The sequence below is a fragment of the Mus caroli genome, unplaced genomic scaffold (assembly GCF_978045245.1).
Source record: "Mus caroli unplaced genomic scaffold, Mus_caroli_1 scaffold_1, whole genome shotgun sequence".
Lineage (NCBI taxonomy): Eukaryota > Metazoa > Chordata > Mammalia > Rodentia > Muridae > Mus > Mus caroli.
In genome coordinates, this window is record NW_028227256.1 from 154,859,022 (window position 1) to 154,878,787 (window position 19,766).

Here is a 19,766-nt window from a genome sequence, read left to right on the forward strand (position 1 = left end):
AAGAAAAGAGGAACAGGAAGAAAGAAAATTAAGAAAGAAAAGGGAGAAAGGGGGGAGGGAAAGATGATTCTGAGCAATGTAGCATATAAACCAACTCTTCTGCATCTAAATATATCCTCATCAAATCTGCTTCTGGGGTATGCTTTTCATTAATTCCGTGTCACTGAAATCCTGGACACCCCTATTTTAGGTGGTAAATATTTTAAGTGCATATTTCTCAAAAAAAAAGCAAATTGGAAACTTAAAAGAAAACAGAGCCCACAAACACTGAATACAAAGAACCCATGCAAAAATTTCCAAAAGGCTACTGGACAATGGCTAAGCATAAGATCTTAGCTATGTGAATTGAACATTTTACATGTTCTGGTTTGTTTCCTTATAATGCTTCAGTTTCATACAATGCCAAGCTTTTAGGACAATAAAAGAAGGGTGTCTAAGTAGCAGCTTTAAACAAACAAACAAAAAAATTAAATAGTAAGGAGGAGGACTGCTCTCTCTCTCTCTCTCTCTCTCTGTGTGTGTGTGTGTGTGTGTGTGTGTGTGTGTGTGTGAGAGAGAGAGAGAGAGAGAGAGAGAGAGAGAGAGAGAGAGAGATTGATTATAGGATATTGAAAGAGTAAGAAAAATGATAAAATTGTCCCTCTAATTTTGAACTTTAGAAAACCATGTTCTAAAGAACCAAGTTCTTTAGAGTCTCCCTAACTAACAAATGTATTCCCCTCAGTGCCAACTCCCTTGTACCAATTAAATTTGGTGATAGAAATAAGTAATAAATTGTTTAAGAGAAAGAAAGTTTAAAAGACAATTCTCAGCATCAGTCACTATGACCTGAACCAGATCATGGGTTCTGTGATGTCTAACTCACTATCAAGCTAAACTTGGCCAGCTATGTATCTTTATCAAGCCAAAATTTATTTGCAAATACATTTCCATATTCCACAGACTACAGTCTGTTAAACTGTCAGCTGCTACTCCACATAGGGGTCGCACACACACACACACGCACACACAGCAAGAGTTAAAGGTTTCTGAATGTGCAATGACCAAAAATTAATTCAAACATCAAATGTGTAATGAACACATCCTGGCACCATTCACAAGTGTTGCAACTATGACTTCACCACGCCATTGGTTCTGAGCACACCGTATGCAACGTTTACACTAAGCATGTAGTCCATGCCATGTACTGCCTGAAAAACTCGGATCATATATAAACAAAACATAGCTATCTTATTGGAAACAAATTTGCTTTCATCTTTAACAAATGGTAAAACTATATATATATATATATATATATATATATATATATCTCAAAGAATTGTTTTAAAGTAAATTTATGTTTTAGTATTCAATGTTTTTTTTTTTAATTACTATGTTTTTTTTTGGTTTTTGGTTTTTTTTTTTTTTAAGATTTATTTATTTATTATATGTAAGTACACTGTAGCTGTCTTCAGACACACCAGAAGAGGGAGTCAGATCTCATTACAGATGGTTGTGAGCCACCATGTGGTTGCTGGGATTTGAACTCTGGACCTTTGGAAGAGCAGTCGGGTGCTCTTACCCACTGAGCCATCTCACCAGCCCGTATTCAATGTTTTATTTGTATATATAGTTTTATAAGTCTATATACTCAGGGCTTGAGTTAAAAAACATTGTGAGTGGAAAAGTTTAAGACCTATAAAACTACAAACATGAAAAGTGCTTAGAAACACTTTATGATAATGCAAATTTAATTTCATCAATATCTGAATGGGGTAAAAGTGGAAGTACTTAACTTTTTGAAAAGTGTATCATTTCAAAGATTTTCAAACTGTTTTCCATTTCATTACTAACTTTCAAAAGCTAAGTTTGAAACAGCACATAAGTTACTCAAGAGCACCTTGATTTCAGGTTGTACTCTACCTAAGGGGACAAATGTAAGATGAGTAACAACATCAATATGATTGATGTAAGAGGGCAAATGACATGTTGTCTCTCACGAAGAACAAGGTTAGAGAGAAACAACTGAACACAAGGTCTAGAGGCTAAAAGTATTCTTCAGTCCTGTAGGTCTACAGGAGATGCTCAGTGGGAGAATCTTGCCTATCATGTGAGACTTTTGGTTCAATTTCTAGCACCACCTACACAATAACAGCACATGTGCACAGGCACACAACATACACAACACTCACACACAAACATACAGACACACATGCTCACAATCACACAACACACATGCATACACACACATACATACACACATACACATAATGCTTACAACAACCATCGGTAACTCCACTTTTCGAAGACTAGATATACTTGTGTGGCCTCTATGGGCACCAGACACATATGTGGTATGCAAACATATTCAGGTAAAACACCCATATACACAAATAGTAACTTAAAGAATAACACTAAGGTATTAAGTATTTGATTACTACCGGAACAAATTCCAAATCAAAGTTCCAAAAAAAGCCACTACCTGATCAAAGGTTTGTATATGTAGAGTCATTAATGTATATTGGACAAACATTCCTTAAGAAAAGTATATATTTCAGCTTAAGTTCCTGGGGCAAAGGAAGAAGCTACCTGTTGCTGACAAACTGTAAGCCACAAAGAATGTAACTATGTAGCTATGAAGGCTGCTTTCTGTGTGCCATTAAAATGTGCTGAGCACTACTATGAGTGCATCTGCTGCTTAAGTGTGTTGTCTTCATGCTAAACATTACAGACTCCACTGTAATTGATATGTAATCAAATAATACCAATACAATATGATACACATAAAAAAGAATAAGCAGCATGGGTAAACAAGAGAGAAGAATGGATAATCTTTACAGCCACAGGTGTTGGGAGGTGAGAAAAAGGTAATGTACATTATTGGTGTAAAAGGACAAGATGAACATTTGGCTAGAAACTTGTTTCTAGTGACACATTAGGAAATTAGATCCAAACTACAGTAGATGTCTTTTTATATAATGGTTAGTTGAAGTACTGCAAAGGTCATCCTCATGTTATACTTCCACACCAAAACTTGAATTTTAATATGACAATATAAGCTCATTTACCAATATTTTTTATAGAAAGCTATCTTCAAGTGAATCTGCAAAGTGAGAGTTCTATCCGGGATCTCTGTATAAACCATTAATAATCCATGTTCATTTAATGTTATCTAGTAAAAACTTTATCTGATTAAATAATTTGAAGACAAGAGTCCTTCTAGGTATCTGACCCACCTAGCATGAGTCTTCTTCCCTGCCTTTGAATCTTCTATAACAGTTTCCCTCTATCAAAACTACTATTTACAAGCAACCTCATAACTCAGCTTTCTCTCAACTTCAAACTTTGGCTAAATATAAACAAGTTTTTGTATTCTAAATCAACAATTTATGAGACATTATGAATTTCGGTAATTACAATAACAAGAACAGATTACCAGGTTAGGGAATTAACATAACTGATTTTTGTTGGGTTTTAACACTGATATATGATCAGTGCACACAAACATCAGTTAAAAGGACTCACAAAAGAACTGGAGACATCTGGAGAATCAATCACTTCTGTGAACCTGGCTAGTTTTGTTTTTTTTTTAATGTTCCAGATGTTTTATGAAGCCAATTATTAGGTTATATACAGAACATGACTTAAGGAAACAATGCAATATCATTTTCCTTATACGTAACCTTCAATATTTGTCTTTGGATTACTCAAAAAAAAAAAGTATGGGGTGCTAAAGGATGGGAGGAGAGTGGGTGAATATACTCAAGATAAACTATATACCTATGAATATAATCAAGATATACCATACACATGGTAAAACTGCCAAGGAATAAATAAAATACATTTCTTTTCAATATATAATTATATGAATCTGTCATCTGATTTTAAATGCCTGTAGCAAAATTAATAGTTTAGCCTAACATAAACTCAAAATCAATATCCCTTAATCACAGATAGTTGAGGGAAAGGGTCCTCATAAAAAAATCATAAAAGCTAGCTAGCATCATGCTGTTTCTTCACTGAAATCTAAACAGCAATATCTCAAATGAGTCCATTTTGTAAAGCATAATATAAATTTTTGTCTATTATAATTTAGTCTTTCACTATCATTATTACAATTCTAGTTGGTGACTAGTCTTATTTTTGTTAGTGTAACACAATTTCACTTATAATGAGTAAAACTCATAATTGAATTTCTTCAATTATTAACACAAGACAAAAGAGAAAAATAAAAGGTATGCATAAGATAAAAAATGCTAGGTGTGTGTGTGTGTGTGCGCGCGCGTGTGTGTATGTGTGTGTGTGTGTGTGCGCACGTGTGTGTGTGCGCACGTGTGTGTGTGTGTGTGCGCGCACACATAGGATATATGTGCATGCACTTGTGTCTTTCTCTACAACTCAGTCCTTAGTCTCTGAGACAGGATCTCACTGACCCTGGAGCCTGTCACTCTGGCTCGCTGGCAAGCCCAGGAGCTGTGTCTCCGCCCTGGATTAAAGGTGCGCGGTGCTGTGCTCCCTCATGTTGGTGCTGGGAAGTAACACGTAGGGAATCTCAATGCAGAGCAAACATTTTTACCCACTGAGCCATCTTTATAGCTCCAAAGAAAACTATTTTCAGGAAAGCAAAATTTATACCTAATATGAAGGCAAAATTTTTTTCACATTTTAGGTAATTCTTAAGATAAAAGTCAGTGATTCTAACTGCTAGTAATCCACAAGCCATGGTTTCAGGTCTTCGGGAATCTTTATGTAACTGCTCATGAATGTTTCTTCATTCTCAGTTGTAGGATTTTCTTCCCAGGAGTCCTAGGAGTCTTCCTGGTACTGTCACCATCTCCATCTAGGGATCTTTTCTGCTTGTTCTTTTTTGTTTCACATCAACATTTTTCTGTTGCAGACCAGACATCTTTCCTGGAGCAGCCCTTCTTATCTTGCCCTCTGCCTACTGTTCCTGATAGGCCTTTTCAAGTTCTCACTGTTTCTTCAAAGTTGTGTCCATGTATTTCAATGCTTTGCTTTCTGGATCCCTGAATTTTCATTTCAACCACTCTAATAGATGAAGTATTTCATTTGTCCTTTATGGCAATCTACACATTCTGCTTCATCGAGCAGAGACCCATGAAAGCACAGCACTCCCTCACCCTTCTAGAATTTAAGTCCAGGTCCTTCTTGGATGCCATTTAAGGCTGCCTCGTCCCTCTCCTACTGCCCCAACTCTCTATCACACCCCAGCAAGTTATTGTTTTACTTTTAATCAGCTAGGAAAACATCTTTGTTAGTTTATTAATAACACCTTTCAAACGACACCTTTAGAATCACTACCACTGACCACTGACATAATTTTATGTACTTTGAGTGATCTGTTATATATTATTCTGTTGGTAGTATAATGTCCTCACTAACATTTAGCCTATCTATAATACTTGAGGCACTGCATTACAAGTCTAGGCATAGACTATGTCTTTCTTCTTTAAAAATCCTGGATCTGGGAATAAAACCCACAAATGCTGACAGCAACTCCTATGTTCTAACCACCAGATACCATTTTTCTCCAAAACAACAAACCACATTCATGGCATTCAAAACACCCTTTACTTTTTACCACCATTATGATTATATTTCATACTAAGTTATAATTGAATTGGTGTCCTCCAAGTTTCCAATTCTTTTGATACTCTGGTAACAACATCTAAAAACACAAATAGAACATAGGATTTCTACTTTGTAAACCAGCTTTTTAGGATACTGCAATGTGAGTTTTACACGAGAATGACAGGAAAATACTTGTGGTTTCTGACTAAAGCTTGGCCACTAAGAACCTGTGTACTTGTATGGATATGGTTTCATAATAATATACTCAGAGTCATTACTTAAATCTTCACTTTGCTTCTGTACACACACACACATATGCTGGTGTGAGCATGAGATACCAACTAAAAATATCTCAGAAAAATAAAACTATGACTGTCATCTTAGAAATGTAGACAAATATCCTTATTTGTAAACTACAAACTACAGAAGATAATTCTGAATAAAAGGTATCTAAATTTATATTTTTAGTACAGGTATAGAAAATTGATAATTACTAAAAGATTTGATTAAGACTAAATGTATTCTATAAGAAGGCAAATTGTGAGGCTAACAAGATGGTTATAAGCACTTGTTCCTCTTCTCAAGGACCGGGGTTCAATTCTCAACACCCACATGGCAGCTTACAACTATTCATAACTCCAGTTCCAGGGACCCAACACCATCTTCTGGCTTCCATTTGTACCAGGTATTTATGTAGTGCACATACATATATGTAGGCAAAACATTCATTAAGCACATAAATTCAAAATCTTAAAAAAGACATTTAAAAAGGTAAATTGGGTAATATGTGAATTATATCTCAATAAGAAACATACTTGTACAAATACAAGTTGAATATATGGACATAAAACAGAAATAAAAAATACCAATACTAATAGAGACTTAGATAATAACTAGAAAACCAAACGGACTTAAGATCTCAAAACAGCAAATCATTATTTATGAGACAAACGTTTTGTGTGTAAAATATGAGGGTAAATCCTCAAGGGATATAAAAATTTATGTACAGATAAAATTTGTTTGTCAATGTCTATAACAGCATACCTCCTAACAGTAACAAAGTAGAGACAAACCATCACCTAATCAAATGCTGAATGTAAACATAAAACACCCTACAAATCTATAGAATAAATTATTATTCAATTCTAAAAGGAAATGAAATACTGGAAGATTCTACAATATGATTAACTATGAAAGCACCATGCTACATGACATTCATGGATACAGAAAGTGGAACAATGATTACTAGGGCTAGGAGAGAGAAGAACAGGGAGATAGAGCTCAGTTTTAGTTTAGGACAGATGATCGTGATGGTTGTTCAAAGTAAGTGCCATTGGACCATATGCTTAAAATAGCCCCATTAAAAAGTATTCTTCTAGAAGGAAAATTGGGGGGGGGGCGCGTGCTCTTGCTCTCTCTCTCTCTCTCTCTCTCTCTCTCTCTCTCTCTCTCTCTCTCTCTCCTTTAGCTGTTCTCTCTTTATCTGTGCTAAGAAGCAGTCAGTACTAATAAAATTTAGTACTTCCACTGCTGCTGCCTAAGGTCCAGGTCTCAGCTTTTACCACCTGTTGACCCCTATTAGCTTGGTCGACCTCACAGCACACTGACCTAGATACTCCCCATTCTAAGTACTGCAGACAACATGGAGGAGCGGGAAAAGTGAGTGGCTGTCCCAGACCCAAAACCAGAAGGGCAAAGGGTCTCTGCACTTTGCCAATTGTGCCACCTTCCCCACCCAAGCTGAGAGTAGGTTTATAGAGCAGTTTAGGCTCACAGCAAAACTGAGTGGAAGGCACAGAGACTTCCCATATGCTCTTCCATAAATAAGGCTATTTAATAAAAGTAAGCATGTATAATTTATGAGTAGAATGTTTATAAAAGTAAGACTAGTGAAGATGTCACCTCAATGGGTATATTCCATGTCTGTAATAAGGCTCTGTGGCTCTGCTCTAGATTCTGGTTAGCATGGAATGAGTCACCAGATGTGCCAAGCCAGAACACTAGTCTTGACATGTTCACTATCCATACACTGCATTCCCAGCCAGAGAAATTTCACCTCTTCCTGTGGCTTCCATGTCCACGAGCTGATGAAGCCAAAAGAGTATCCTCACACAGAAAGCAGCCTGCTCCTGAACTCTAGCCCTTTTAACTATGAACACCCATTAGACATTGCTCCAGGGTAAAGGCACTCAAACGTGTGCACAGAGCTTGTGAATGAACCGCTGAAGATTTACTTCCTTGATTTGAAAGTGAGAACAGCAGCGAAGTACTCCCAGGATTAAGCCAGCCAAGTGCCTATAGAGTACCTATACAAACACTTCTAAATTCCTGCTTACTCCCTTGGGCAGTGAACTTCTTCTTTATCCTGATCTTAAAGGCATCCATACTTTCCTATGCTATAAACTCACTGTTTTTATTTTGCTCCCCTAATTCTGTCAGTCTACTTCAGAGATACTTTTCACTTCCACCTCTTATCAGGCATTGTTTTAAATTTAGGCTTTTATCACATCTTACTTAAACCTCAGTACAACAAACTCTTCTCTAACATTAGCCCACCATTTACTCTAACATAAAATTATGTCCTCTAAAAACTAACAAGACCAGGATGCCTCTTATCCTTTAAATCCTTGCTATCATTGAATCCCAAAAGCTTCGGCTTGTATTATGATAGGACCCTTTCAACACCACCTCTCCACTTCCTTTCCAGCTAAAGCTGCCTGTACCCACCCACCTTTTGCTTTTTTACTTTATGAACTAACTTCTCCAGATGAACTTCAATCTTTCCCATTGTTCTCTCTGCTAGAATAATCTCTATTCCTTGTTACCCTGGTGGCCTCTTACTACTTCAAATCAATTTAAAGTCAAATCTTATTGGGGGTTGTTACTTGCTTGGTAGTTCTATTTCTTTACTGATCTAGTGTAATAAAATTCTAGAGCAGTGGTTCTCAACCTTTCTAACCCTGCTACCCTTTAACGGTTCCTCATATTGTGGTGACCCCCAATCATAAAATTATTTTCATTGCTACTTCATAACTGTAATTTTGTTACTATTATGAACTGTTACTCAAATATCTGTTTTCTGATGGTCTTAGGTGACCTGTGACAGGGTCATTTGAACCACAACGGGGTTGCAACCCACAGTCCTGGAATGCATCTGATGTAAAACCATAGTCCTAGAATTCATCTGTAAGGAGCCGCCTTCACATTCGCCATTACAAGATGGCGCTGATGGCACTGACACCTGTGTTCTAAGTAGTAAACAAGCAAGCTGCGCATGTGCCGGGGTAGCTTTCCACGCCATGTGCTCTGCCTTTCCCGTGACGACAACTCCGGCTGATGGGCTGCAGCCAATCAGGGAGTGACACGTCCGAGGCGGAGGACAGTCCTCCATAAAAGGGAGGGGGCTCCGCCATCTCTCTCTCTCTCTGGCTCTCTTCTCCACTGGCTCCTGATGGGGTAAGCAATAAAGCTTGTGCTGCAGAAGATTCCGGTTGCCCTGAGCGTGTTCTTACCAGGGGAACACAAAAGCGCGGGCAATATTCATCCATGGGTTATATAAATTTGTGTCATCCTCAGTACTTAATGAGAAAGGAAAAGAGGAGGGATCCAATAAGAATGAAGGGAACCAGCTACATCTAACTTAGTGGCTACCTAAAAGTCTATTAATCCAGGTCTAAAGTTTCACATAAGACACACCTCAAATATTAACCAGTAAAATTATACTACCAATCATAGCGTTCAAAAGAAAATTTTTTTCTAGTATTTTTTTTAATTTTTTACCATCACAAAAAAGCAATAAACTATGAAAACCAAGAAATTATAATTACTCATCTTTATAGGCTTGCGAAGCAAAGGAATGATTTAAGTGGAAGCAAAGGAATGATTTAACTTCCACTGAAGTGGAGTTCAGTGGTATGCTGCTGGCCAAGCATGTGTGAAAATAGAATATGATATCTAGCAAATCATAAAAAAATAATTTGGAGGGGTTGGATAGAATTTGATTGATGAGTAATTTAGGGAAGTTGCTGGAAATCCCACAGGTTTTCAGTAAATATCCTGGAACTAAAAGAAAATATAATCTCTTATTTTGGCCACTGAGTAAAAGAAAATTCTAAAACTGAGAGGCAGGTTATTTTGTGTTATCATAGCCTGAACAACAACAAAGAAGAAATGAATTCTACTCAAAGCTAGAGGGTAAGACTGAAGGCATTATTGTTACACTGCGTAGAAAAGCTACGGTGTTCAGTCGGTGGTCTTAGGTAACTAAGGATAGCTATGCATCCTGACACAAACATACGTTTACTCCTCAGATCTACTGTCTTTATTTCTTTTTCCTGGACTGAGTGATGTTAGAATGAGAGCTTTGGGATGGTGTCACAATGTCAAAAGGTTGAACATAAATACATGGTAGAGTAACTCACACTTACCTGAGGGTTTGACAATCCAACTCCAACTCAAATTTCCAGAAAATGAACAAGACAGAATAACTGTTTGCTTCGAAGGGTAGATAAAACCCAAATAATTCTTACAGATATGCACTAAATATTTTAAGTAAAAGAAGAACTTTAGTAGGGCATGGTATTTATTATGCCTGTTGGTTATGTGTGTGTCTCAAGAAAAGCTATGCCACTGGGGATGGATGTCACTGTTCCCCACAAGAACCACAGACTAGGGGAAAAAAAAAAACTATCATGAGAAACCTCTTAAGACATTGGTCAGTGCGGCCCAAACAATATAGACTACTGCTGTTGTCCTTGGTTGCCTCTCAGAAACTGATTATAAATTCTAAGTTACTGCACACTTAGGACACAGAACTCAAAATTATTCGAGCTAGATCTAACCTGAAAGCCTCTTTCCTATGTTCCATTACACAGTAACAGAAAGGACTGTGTGGGCTGCCAAGGGAGGAAGCAATTAACAGTCCTACCCAGCAGTATATGATACCTATGAACCACCACAATGACCAACACAGCATGGTATCTTATCTATCCAGGTGTAATAGCAGCACTCACATGTTGGTGGTAACCAATGATGTCTAAGGTCCACTCAATATGGGAGAAATCATGCCTGGTACTAGAAACCTTCCTAACTACCTACGGCTTCTAAGGTCCTGGATCTTAGAACAAAGTCTACTACATTCGCTTTCCTAGACCAGCAGAACTCCTTAACCATATTCTAAATCGTATCCTTATACCCACAGATAAATGTAGGTACCCCTCATCAAATCAGTTTTTGTCATTATAGCAAATAGAGATCATTACAGAAAACTGCAACGATAGATAAAAGATCAGCGGATTGTGGGGTACCTAGCCCCAATGGATAACTGCAGCACAGCTCTGGCATGCATGGCTTAGAGAACATTTTGGAAGAAGGAGCAGTAAGATTTTAAGAGTCAAAATACCAGGAAGTCTTTAGTGTGACTGGCTCTCTTAGGAAGAACAATATGAACAAGACCTTAATGATGCCAGTATCAATAGACATGCCAACAGGAAAGGGGTAAAATTGCAGAGGGTCCCGCCCCTAGGACAAAGAATTGGGGGGGGGGGAGTGTATTGGGGACTTTTTGGATAGCACTGGAAATGTAAATGAGGAAAATACCTAATTTAAAAAAAAAAAAAAAAGAATTAGAAGCAACTACGGACACCTGGGAGAGGGAGAATTAGCCTCCCCCAGGAATGAGTCCCATGACTGGTTATCCAATACAAAGCTGTCAGCTGAGATCACATACTAACAAACAACAAAAGTGGACTCCACCGCGTGTATCTGCATATTTGTCCATATACAGAGATATAGATGTACAATAGTAATGATCAAAGAAAAAGAGGCTGTTAATTTGAGAGTAAGACAAGAGATGGGACACAGAAAGAACTGAAGGGAAGAGAGGAAAGAGGGAAAGTAATGTAAATATATTTTAATCCAAATGTAAAATATAATGAAAATGAATAAATAAAATGTAAATAAAAATGAAAATGTTTTAAATTTTTCTTTATAGCATTTGACATAAATTCAATGGCAGAAGTAAACAAAAATATTTAAGCAATATTACATTATATCTAATTAGATATACGTATTATTTATATCTAATTATCTAGTTAGAAACTGTTATCTACTTTGTACTTAAATCTGAAGAAAATTTTTTAAACTAAGTTATTTTCTAATAACTATATATAAATAACTACAAATAATATATAATGGAAATCCTGATAAAGACTTAGAAACAAATGAAAATACTTCACCAAAATGAAAGAAGCATAAAAATAGATAAATAATAATAGGTCAAAATTTTAAACCATCTAAAAAAAAAGAAACTGTCACCTACTCAAACTTGAGTTAAAATGAGGTATCTGAGACATATATAAATGATTTAAACAATCATCTAATATTAATGAAAATAAATATTTCTAAACGTACTCAAAATTTATATGAAAATATCTTTAAGGGGTCTACTTTGAAAATAGTGTAAAGGGGCTGGCGAGCTGGCTCAGCAGTTACAAGCACTGTCTCTTTCTTCCAGGGTCCTGAATTCAATTCTCAGCAACCACATGGTGGCTCACAACCATCTATCCTGAGATCTGGTATGCAGGTGCAAATGTAGACAGAGTACTCATTTACATAAAAAAAATAGTACAAAGGCTGGATGAGATGGTACACACCCAGCACTCAGGAGCAAAGGCAGATGTATCTCTGTGAGTTCAAGGCCAGCCTGGTCTACATAGTGAGACCCTATCTATACTACTACTACTACTACTACTACTACTACTACTACTACTACTACTATTATTATCTATCTATCTATCTATCTACCTATCTATCTATTATACTACTACTACTACTACTACCACCACCACCACTAAAAATAATAATAATGATAATAATAATAATAACAAAAATTGTTTTACTAATAAATTATAAATTTAACATTCTACAAAAATAGTAATTTTATTCAAATTTACATTTTACATGAATATTCTATACCCATTTATCTAATATTCCTAAGAGCTTTTAATAATTAAAAATTTAATGTTAAGTAACTAATCTCATTTACTATTAACAGTCCTAAAAGACAGTAACGGGGCTGGGGATATGGCTCAAGGTATAAAGCTCTCCCACACATAAGGATCTATCAAATTCCCAGAACACACAGAAAATAGAACACAGTACTAAATGCACCTATAATCCAAAGGCTCCAAGAGGGAGACAGATGTCAAAGATAAAAGAATCCCCAGGTGCTCACAGGCCACTGGCATACGCGGCAGTGGTATAAAAAGGGCAGGATGGGACAAAAGATATCCTGTGTCAAACATGGTAGGAGGTGAAGACTCACACCAAAGGCTGCCTCTAACTTTCACATACCACACAGGAATGTATGCAATGCATACACAGAGAGATAAAAATAATAGTGTTTGTTATCATCTCCTATGTTACTTAAGAAGAAATAGCTCACAAAGGTTATAAAAATCCTTTGTCATATCACTAGACAACAACATGGGTAAAATCTGCAATCATTTGTATAACTCCAAAGTATATTTCCTTTCCCTCACACTATGCTATGTTAACAACAAAAGAATTTAAAAGAAAGGTTTTAAGTCCAAATTTGGTAAAGTCATCAGGGACAGTCATGTTATGGGTAGTACAAATATATACATTTCTTCAACAAACAAACAAGCAACTAACATTATGACATAAGACATGACTTTTATTCCATGAAAAAAAATCTGAAATTAGTAAAGCAACAATAAGCAAGATTTTCATTAGTAGAAATTATAAGAAGTTTTATTATTTTACATTATCAACTACCCATTTATTATACAATCTGAATATATATATATGTATATATATATTTTTTTTCTTTCCAATGGGAGGGTTGAACAGAACACAACTGGTTCAAGCTCTAGATCAACAACTGATAAATGAGACCCCATGAGACTGAAAAGCTTCTTTAAGCAAAGAGTACTGTCATTAAAACAAAATGGCAACCTACAGACTGGGACAGGATCTTCACCAAACTTACATCGAACAGATGACTAATATCTAAAATTTATAAAGAACTCAAGAAATTAGACACCAACAATTCAAACAACTCAATTAAAAAATGGGGTAAGACGCTAAACAGAATTCTCAACAAAGGTATCTCAAATGGTTGAGAAGAACATAAAAAAAAATGTTCAACGTCCTTGGACATTAGGGAAATAAAAATCAAAACAATCCTGAGATTCCACCTTACACCCATCAGAATGGCTAAGATCAAAAATTCAAGTGACAGCACATGACGGCGAGGATGTTGAGCAAGGAGAACATTCCTCCATTGCTAGTGGGAGTGCAAACTTGTTCAACCACTTAGGAAATCATTTTGGCGGATTCTCATAAAACTGGGAATAGTTCTACCTCAAGGCCCAGCTCTACCACTCCTAAGCATATACCCAAAGGATGCCCCACTATACCACAGGGACACTAGCTCAGCTATGTTCATAGAAACTTTATCTGCAATAGCCAGAAGATGAAAACAACCTCGATGTCCCTCAACTGAAGAATAGATAAAGACAATGTAGTACATCTACACAATAAAATACTATTCAGCTATTAGAAAAAAAGACATGGTGAATTTTGCAGACAAATGGGTGGAACTTGAGAATATCAGCCTGAGTGAGGTAGCCCAAAACCAGAAAGACATGAATGCTATGTACTCATAAGTGGGCATTAGCCATAAAGTTGTAGAAAAACCATGCTATAATTCATATACCCAAAGAAACTGGGTAATAAGGAGGTCTCAAGGAAGGATGTGCAAATCTCACTTAGAAGAGAAAACTAAATATTCATCAGAGGTAGATGGAGAGAGGGAACATGGTAGGGGAAGAGGAGAGCAGGGATGGCAATAAGGTGTGAGGAAGAGGGTCAGAGAGGGCTGGGGGTGAGAATGAAAATCACCCTGGGGTAAGGGGCATCTCTGGTGTCTAGCTGGAGATCTAGGATGGGAGACAAAATGCACCTATGCTTGGATTCCTACCAGAGTGGGATATAGAGGCTGAACTAGTCACCTCCTATAGCAGGGAATGACTTCTATAGGAGGAAAGGGGGCATTAATTAATCCACAAAACCTTCAACCCAAAATTTGTCTTGCCTACAAAATGTACAGGGATAAAGATGGAGCAGAGACTGAGGGAATAGCCAATCGATGACTGCTGAACTTGAGACCCATCCCATATGAGAGAGCCAACTCCTGACACTATTAATGATATTCTGCTATTCTTGCAGACAGGAACCGAGCTTAACTGTCTCCTGAGAGGCTTCATCTAGCAGCAGATGGAGGCAGATGCAGCTAACATCAAACATCAGGCAGAGCCTGGGGAGTCTTGTGGAAGAGTGGGAGATAGAAGTGAGTATTTTGGAGGAGGTCAATGACACAAGAAGATCCCCAGAGTCAACTAACCTTGGCCCATGGGGGCTCACAGAGCCTGGCATTCCTATGAGAGAATGCAGGATCTGGACCTAGACCCCCTATACATTTGTGGCAAGTGTGCAGCTTGGTCTTCATGTGAGTATCCTAGCAACGGAGCAGGGTCTGTCTTAGTCTCTGATCCCTGCCATTAGATACCCTTCCCCCTACCTGGACCTCATGGGAGAGAATGTGACTAAACCTGCTGGGACTCGATACCCCAAGGTGGGGCGGGAAGTGATAACCAAGGGGGGACTTCATTCCTCTAAGGAGAAGGGGAGGGGACAATGGAGGGAGGAATTTGTAAGGGTGGGGTCAGAAAGAAAGGAGAGAGGGGGTGTGCAATCAGGATGTAAAGTGAATTAAAAAAAAAAAAAGTCAGAACATTCCAGGTTTCCATTAGATCATTCATAGATACGAAGTAAGGACATAATTTTACAGCACACGTTGTAAATAATCAAAAACACCTTGGTATAACTGTTAAAATTTTAAAGTAAACTGAAAAGGCCCCCAAATATATGTATGTATGTATGTATCTCAATTATAGCTCTTTCTTCAAATGTATACATTAACCATTAAGTAGCAATTTTCTAAATTTATTTTGAATTACTTTACTTTGACATTCCAGTATTTAGGTTATCTGTGGTCACCTGGCAACCACACAGACCTATTAGCATCCTAATCCATCAAAATTATAGTGGAATGTTTATAGAAATATCAAGAAAGATTTCCCTCTTGGTAATTATCTACTTGCCAAGGGTAAGAAGAAAATATATATACTTGATACCTCATTAAAACTGCGCACGCCTTTAATCCCAGCACTCGGGAGGCAGAGGCAGGTGGATTTCTGAGTTCGAGGCCAGCCTGGTCTACAAAGTGAGTTCCAGGACAGCCAGGGCTATAAGGAGAAACCCTGTCTCAAAAAAAACAAAAAAAAAAAACAAAACAAAACAAAAAACTTGCAAAGCAAGGGAGTATTTAAAGAGGACAAGATTTTACAATATTAAACTTTGAGTTCTTAGGCACTTAGAAGAGCATGTTTTCACAGATATGCAATGTCTTTGCATCCTTCAATTTTATTTGAAAGGAAATTACATCAAGTTTGAATAATAAGATTCTTCAATAATACTCACAATATTAGAGTTTAAACCCTTATTGAAATGGTCAATCTACTAATGAGTAATTACCTAAAAGCTTATATGATAAGAGAGTATCAGAAAAGTGACTGAATAAAAATATAATCAGGATGGTTTGAAGTTACAACGTACTTGACTCATAACATACAGTCAACCATTCTTAAATCAATCAGGTAATACAATTAAGAGTTGGTTTGTATTAAACAATACTATAATCAACGCCTTATCAATAAGAGATAATTCCTAATTGTTCTTTTAACATGATAACCTGATTACTGAAAAAAGATTTATCAGATCCTGATAAATCAAACACACATTTGTATTTTTTCATCTGAACAAAAATACTAAAGATTTGCATCTTCCATATTCAAATCAGAATTTTATGATACAATAAATCACAACCCCAACGAGCTAACAGCTATCAGGGTAAAACTATCCACAGAGATCTCCTTAATAATATTTATTGATTCAAAAATAAATTTGGAAAAAAATAAAAATGTTTTAAATTCTCAACTGTCCTGAGAAAATTATCTGATTCTAAGCTATATTTTACATGAAGAAAATGGTATATGGAAATAATAGAATATATTTTTATAGGTCTCAAAATAGCGTTTAAAAACTGATATCATAAAAAATTTCCTAACCAATCCCAACCATTTCTACTCTATTTATTATCATTTATTATCATTCGTTGAAAAGCATTTTTGGAAGCTGTGATTATCCCGTATAAAATGTGTTAATTAAATAAACTTCTCTTATAATAAGTAAATAAAAAATGGTTTAGCTTCACCTAAAAGTCAAATTTTCAATAGTAATTAAGTATGTGGTCATCCTTCCCACTACCTTTGTTCACCATAATATACATTCTTCTAAAGGCTTACTGGTTGATTCTCCTTTTAGACTCAGCATCCTGGAGAAGCCACTGGAAAAAGTAGAGAAAATGCCACAGATGAAATGTCCCTGCTGTCCAGACTCCACTGACTCCAGTGAATTCGGCCATGATCTCAGAAACCTGATACTACAACGGGGTTCTGGCTCTGAAATAGACCTGGTAAATGGAGCCCGAAGTGACTGGGTGTTGTTGACCAGGTTCAATTTCTCTGTTAATGTCCCAAGGATCTCATTAGCAGGCGAAGAGGCATTATTCCCAAGTGTCTCCGGCAGGACCTTTTGCTGGGATTCATCCAGGTCTCCATTATTACTTTGCAGTCTCTCCACTCTGCTCCCTTTCTTCCTAGAGCCAGGCTGTTTCTGCCACCTATAAGCTTCCAGGGGCTTTTCCAGATTGGAAACAGCATATTCATTTTTCTTCCTCTTGCTTTTGACTGAACCACACCATGGATAAATCTTTAAAGTTGTTCCTATCTCTGAATTTGCATAAGCAGGTTCTGACAAAGATCTTCGATAGCTTGGAGGACAAGGTGAGGTTTGTTTCTTAAAGATGTTTATCTTCCAGGACTCCATTTTTCAACCCTTCGGGACTGTTTCTTCTACTCTGTAGTCTTTACCATTGAACCACACTTGTCTGTGCAGTCCAAAACATTTGCCTGTTTAAGCAGCTTTTGTGTGGCTTTGAACCACAGCAGATGTTGCTGCTTAAGAGCTGGTGTCATATTATTACCCCATTTTCCCAGATCTTCAAAACTCCAGTGACACCTAAAAATCTCTTGCCTGAAACAAATTTTCTTCAGGGTAGAAAGAAAAAAAAGTTTTCCAAAGAATCTTTGTTCTTCTTATAGTATAATGTTCATCCTATATCAGAGAATGACTTTTTTAAAGAAGTGAAAAGAAGTGCCCCCCCCCAAAACCCACAAAACCACAAGTACCTTTATGAACCAATAGCAATTAGTGTACTGTGCAAATGACAATAGATTAAAAATAAATTGTAACTTGGAGCATAAGTTAGTGGAGAGAGCACAGTGGGAGATAATGCAGTAAGGGTAGAAAGATCAGAAGGTGGATTGCTCGGGTGACCTTGAGCTTTGTGTCCTACTCAGAGGGGATAGAACTGACGTGAGCTATTATATTTTAAGAGGCTCTTGTGATTGCTACATTGACACCACTGAGCTGCTGAGCAAGGCATGATGCAATGGGTAGGAATACTTATTGTTAGGCCACAGCATGTAGCTTATTAGAGAGTTCAAAATTCCTTGTCTAGGAAATTCTGTATTTCTTGTTTCCCATGTTGGTCTTTGGTTGTTTTCTCTTGTTTCCCATCTCACTACACTGATGATCTGAACTCTGTAAAGGAATCCAGACTTCCAAATAAAAATAAAAATAAACCAGCAAAAAAAAAAAATTGTAGAATGAGTACTTAAGTTGACACATAGTCAAGGAAGACAGACAGACAACTGCTAACAGTCTGTGTTTAGAGCGGCTGCTCCTTAGCATAATTTTAAAATCTGTATTTCAGAAATTTAATTAAAAACAAGTTGAGGCTATTTATGTTATACTCTCTTAAATATGAATACACGCTGTCTTCTACCTAGCAGGACAAACCAGTTTCAAACTGGCACTGCAGTAGGGGTGCATATGTTTGTATGTGTATGTGCCAAAATTTCAGGTCATTTTAAGTGTAAATACATTACAAAGGATTAAAAAGGCATAAATGGGTGGAGAGGGGCAGAAACTGAGGACATGTGATATAAAACATTGTAAAGAAAAAGAAAAATTGAACCCAGTTGCCTTATATATTTTAGGCAAGCATCCTACTGTTGATACAGCACTAGTCCCTAAAAAGAAACTCTTGAGGCAAGTTCTGTGGCAACTGGAAACATAGGAACAGACATATTTAAATAATTTGTAGAAGGGAAAAATTTGCTATGCAAATCTAATTCAAATAAGTTAGTTGGAAAAACACCATCATTTAACCAAAGCTACTCCTTTCTGCTTCTTTCTGCTTCTTAAATCTTTCTAAAAAGAGCTGACTATTTAATATTTTGTTAAAACAAGTACCTTATACTGAACCAAGATAATGACTGCCAAAATTTCGGCTAGTTGTATTTTTTTTCAACAGTCTGCCCATAAACCCCTGAAAATAAGGGTTTCAAATGGAAAGCATGACAGACATCAGACCACCAATAAAAGAGATACAGCAGAGCAATCAAAATCGCTTTGTAAACTGCATGAAAAAGATTTCATCTGGAAAACTTAAAAACTACCCATTTATGTATAAAATGTATACAATGAAAAACAGTTCTCATACTATTGCTACTATTATGGTAAGAAGTGTAAGGAAATTTCATGTATTTATTTCTTCATTTCAGCATATCAAATGTTCTATTTCTGTTACCACAAAGACATAAAATTCATTTTCCTTTGTTTACAAATTCTCCAAATTTGTTCATTTCTGTAATAAAGAAATGTTTAGATACTTGGGTTTCTTTGTTGTTGTTTTGTTTTGTTTTGTTTTTTGGGTTTTTGGTTTTTTGTTTTTGTTTTTTGTTTTGGTTTTTTCGAGACAGGGTTTCTCTGTGTAGCCCTGGCTGTCCTGGACCTCATTCTATAGACCAGGCTGGCCTCGAACTCAGAAATCTGCCTGCCTCTGCCTCCTAAGTGGTGGGATTAAAGGCGTGCGCCACCACTGCCCAATGATACTTGGGTTTCTTAAATACACAATATACCAA

General features: G+C 36.7%; 1 protein-coding gene and 1 long non-coding RNA gene across 7 annotated transcripts in view; one reads left to right on the plus strand and one right to left on the minus strand.

The window, feature by feature from the left end:
* The window catches only part of LOC147006177 (uncharacterized), a 143,909-nt gene extending 126,259 nt beyond the window's left edge, over nucleotides 1-17,650 (plus strand). For all 3 annotated transcript variants that reach the window (XR_015048041.1, XR_015048040.1, XR_015048043.1), the window contains 2 exons: nucleotides 14,824-14,944; nucleotides 17,041-17,650. This is a non-coding gene — a long non-coding RNA (uncharacterized LOC147006177). The remainder of the gene's footprint in view (nucleotides 1-14,823; nucleotides 14,945-17,040) is intronic.
* Nucleotides 1-19,766, minus strand: part of Rasal2 (RAS protein activator like 2) — a 268,302-nt gene that overhangs the window by 172,706 nt on the left and 75,830 nt on the right. The gene's annotated exons all lie outside the window — the stretch shown is intronic.